The sequence below is a fragment of the Paralichthys olivaceus genome, chromosome 14 (genome assembly GCF_024713975.1).
Source record: "Paralichthys olivaceus isolate ysfri-2021 chromosome 14, ASM2471397v2, whole genome shotgun sequence".
Taxonomy (NCBI): Eukaryota; Metazoa; Chordata; class Actinopteri; order Pleuronectiformes; family Paralichthyidae; genus Paralichthys; species Paralichthys olivaceus.
The window spans coordinates 1,169,912-1,174,475 of NC_091106.1; positions in this window are offsets into that span (position 1 = coordinate 1,169,912).

Sequence of the window (4,564 nt, forward strand, 5' to 3'; positions counted from 1 at the left end):
TTTAAAAAAAATATATCATTCTACTTTCTCTCTCATTCTATTTTTATTCTGATGTATTGTGTCTTACTGTCCTCTTGTTGTACCTTGAATTGTGAAGCACCTTGGTCAACCAAGTTGTTTTAAAAGTGCTATATAAATAAAGTTGACATTGACATTGACATGATGTGTATGAAAATACAGGCATTGGGTAAATGAAGTATGTGAGAACAGTGTCAGCTAGGCCTACCATTGCACACAAATATTTCCTGAATTGTTAATTGTACATACCGACTGAAATACAGGCACATGAAAATTAGATTTAAGTTATGGGCTGATGTTTTTGTTGCCCCATGTCCTATAGCGTTATAGCTGCTTCTTGCACATACTGTACCTGTGAAAGTGACACTGAAAACAGCTTTTAGCGGTCACAAGCTGTTGTGCTTAAAAATTTATGTTGTTTGCCTAACTAAATTTACTGGTGGACATTAATTAACTCTCCCACTGCCATTGTCCAAAATCATGCCTTAGAAAGGGACTTTAACAGCATTTCCTGTTGCGCATTGGTCGTAGAATTCACTCCAGAATTCTGAGAGACAATCGCTTATAACTCCTCAATTATCATATCCCGATGTCAACATCTTGAAGTCCATCATCACAGAAATGTGCCATGAGCTCTGGCAGTGCCTCACTCTCTGACTACATAGCATGGTTTGTTGTCAGACAAGCAGTGTATCATCCAAATTCTTTTTCAGAAAGTCTCCTACAAAAACAATGTGGCTACCCTTAAAAAACAGACATGAGTAACAAGGCTGTTTTTTGAAAAAGAAGAAGGTGGCGGCAAGCTAGTTAGAGAGCAACTGCCTTGCAATCGCTTGTAATGCAATCTAAGGATGAAAGTGGAGGGAGTTGAGGAAAAAGTAGTAGGAAAAATAGAAAAAGAAGGAATAAAGTGAATTCTTCACAGGAGTCAGAAGGAGAGAAAGATCAGCAGGGAACGGCAAAAGCAATGAGAATGGATAATAGCAGCCAGTCAGAAGAATTTAAAGTGATCTTTAGATTAAGGGAAGGAGAGGCAGGATTTTGTTCACTTAACCCTATTTGGCCTCCCGGGGCATTACGGGAAGAGCTGGGTGAGATTAATGCAAGGATTCTTGCAGATGGGAAACTACTTGAGCTTTGCAAGTCTGCTACTCAGTTGGCCAAGGCTGTTTCACTGGAAGCGATAGGGAAGAGGCGAGTGGAAGGATTTGTTCCAGGTGGTAAGGATGGTGTGGAAGGTGTGATTTATGGGGTTTCACTTGAAATCTCCATGAATGAACTGGTCAGGGGCATAGATGACGCAGAGATCTCTGAAACAACTCGGATAACAGTTTTTCGTGATAGAGCGTGACTCAACAGTAGTGGTGTCAACTTTTCATGAAAAAGCTCTCCCAGAGCGAGTGTTTCTGGGATGTTTGTCCTTTAAAGTTTATCCATATAGGAGGCCGCCCCTGCAGTATTTTAAATGCCAGAGGTACGGTCATGTTGCAGCTGCATGTCAAGGAACTAGAAAATTTGGTAAATGTGGGGGTGAACATGAGATTTTTGATTGTAAGGAAAGGGTGCCAAAATGTGGCAGTTGCGGTATTGCTGGGAATCGTGAGTGCGAGCAGTATAAGCATGCAATGAGGGTGCAGCAGTACAGAGAGATGAATAAAAGGACTACATATGCTGAGGCTGTTAAAAAAGTTACTAAATGTGGTGAAGCAGAGGAAATGAGGAAGAATGAAGGGGAAGGCTCCCCTCAAGTAACACGTATAACAGAAGATACAATGGTGGTAAACAAGTTTAATTTTCTGGCCTTTTTTGTTGAGATATTGTGTGACATGAAGCAGATAAAAAATAATTCAGATGTGGTTAGAAATGTGGTGAAAACTGCTGGAATTGAAGGAGTTGAACCATCTACACTCTACAGACATGTGTTTTCAAGAGAAAGAAGGTTAAAACTAGTGGAGACCCAGGAGAGGATGGTGTTGATACTTAAACTGATTATGGTTTTTATTCTCCGGTGGAATCCCAGGAATGGGCAAGAGTTTAAAAAATGTGTAGATGCCTTTAAAGAAAAACTAGGAGTAATATGTGTACAAGAGACATGGCCAAAAGCTAATCTTAATTTTGTATTACCATGATATGTTTGTCTGTGCAAAGATTGTAATACTTCAGGGGGAGGATGTGCAGTATTTGTAAGAGAGGGAATTCAATACAGGTGGGTCACTGTGCTATCGGAGCTTGAGTGTGTTGTGATAGAAATATGGAGCTCAACAGCTAGATTATAAGTATAAACTATTACAACCCTTGTTGGAGATGGAAAAATTAGATGAAATAATGGATCAAGTGCGGTTACCAGGAGAGGGCAGCAAAATGTAAAGACTTGAATGGCGCACTTTTAGAAGATTTTTTAGATAAGCATTTACTTGTCATGATGAATGATGGAAGGTCGACGAGGTTTCATGTTGCAAATGGTAGTGTATCTTGCACAGATTTAACTTTTGCCTCAGCTGAATTAGCTAGATGTGGGAATTGGGACATTATGTAAGGGTACACAATGGGGAGTGATCAGTTTCCCATTTTAAGAAGTTTTGGTAGGGTTTTGAAGATGGTAAAGGAAATTTTCTTTAGGGTTTTAACTGTCTCAAAGTGAACTGGGGGAGAGAGGGACTTTTGAGGAGAGGAACAATGCTTGAAAATGAGGGACATAAACTACAAACAAACAATGATAATAGTGATGGGATAAATGTATTCTGTTCAATACAAGAGCTTCAATGTGCAATAAGGTGAGGGCACAATACCACCCCTGGGAGAGATGGGCTAGGATATGAAGTGTTCAAAAGCATGGACGTTTTATTATTATAAGAGATGTTGTCTCTGATAAACACAGTGTGGGAACAAGGGTCAATCCCAGGAGAGTGGAAACATGCAGTGGTTGTGCCAATCTTGAAACCTGGCAAAGGAGGTGACAATCCTGACAATGATAAAGGCCAATTGCCCTCACAGCAGTAATCTGTAAAATAATGGAAAGAATGGTATCAGATCGGATTGTGTATAGATTAGAGCAGAGGGGATACTTTTCTGCCTATCAAAATGGATTTAGACCAGGTATGGCAACAATGGATTCAATCCTGGTTTTAGATAGAGACATTAAGAGATCCATTGAGATCCCGTTCTATACAGCTAAGAGTGGGGGACAGCCTGTCTGACACGGTAAATGTAAATAATGGAACCCAACAAGATAGTGTTATCAGCCCTATCCTGTTTAATATAATGAAGAATGGCATGTTTGATGAAGTGGGAGATGGATTTGGTAAATCCCTGTTTGCAGATCACAGAGCCATATGGAAGAGAGGCCGCAATGTTAAATATTTGATGATGAATATTTTGAACAGATGCAGGGTGCTATGGATAAGGTTCAGGCTCGGGCTGATAAGTGGGGTTTCAGGATATCTGTTTCAAAGACAAAATATATAACTTTTGACAGAAAAAGAATGTAGCTAGACAGAGCCTAAAAATGTTGGGAAAATTATTACAAAGTGTGAAAAAGTTATAAATATTATGAGGTGCTTGACTGGGTGTTTCTGGGGGGCAGATAGAAATTTAATGCTGATGATCTATAGGGCTATGATCAGAGCAAATCTGGGATTTGGAACTGCTCTTCCATCAATCTGCTCACTGAATGCTGGGAATTTATAGAAGGTAGTAGTCGAATTAATAGGGGTAATTATATCAGCTCTATAAGGAAATATATAAAGGATTTTGGATTAAATGGAATTAGAGTAGGGCCCTCTGTATTCTGGCCATATGTCCCTCCATGGCTGTGGGCAGAAGCTGAAGTGGATCTGCCAATTAAAAAATATTGCAGAAAGGTAAAATAGAAGATCTGGCAGCACATGCAGACAGACATCTGGAGTAACAGATGGAACAATTATATGAATAATTTCACTGATGGTTGAAGGGATCCAGAAAGCTAATTTAAGTAGATGATAGGATTTCAATATTCACTGCTGAGTTAATTGCTTTATGGTGGGGGCTGTGGTGGGTGGAAGATGGAGGATGGGATAAAGTTGTACTGTGCACAGATTCATTATCTGCCCTAGTGGCATTGGTCGGGGGAGAGGGAAACAGAGCTAGGCCAGATGTAGCTGGGGAGATCTTAATGACGGTCTCTAAATTGGAGAGGCAGGGAAGTAGCTTTGGTTTTTAATGGGTGCTAGCACATGTTGGGGTAGAGGACAATGAGGTGGCAGATAGGGCAGCAAATGCAAGTTTGGCAGAAATACAGTAGATGTACAAGTGCCACTTGGAAGGATGGAGTGTCGTAGCATCATCAGTGAAAAGCTGAATAAGACATGGCGTGGAGTGGGGTGGAGACATCAGAGGAAGAAACAACATCCAAGCGTCAGTTAAACATGTACCTTGAATTGATTAAATGAAAACTGACATGGTGAAGGCCTGGTTATACAAATTTACATCGCAAGATATAAACTGAGGACATAAACTGCAGTGATGGTTCCTTACCTGTGGGAGGCAGCAAAGCACTAAATAGTGCCTT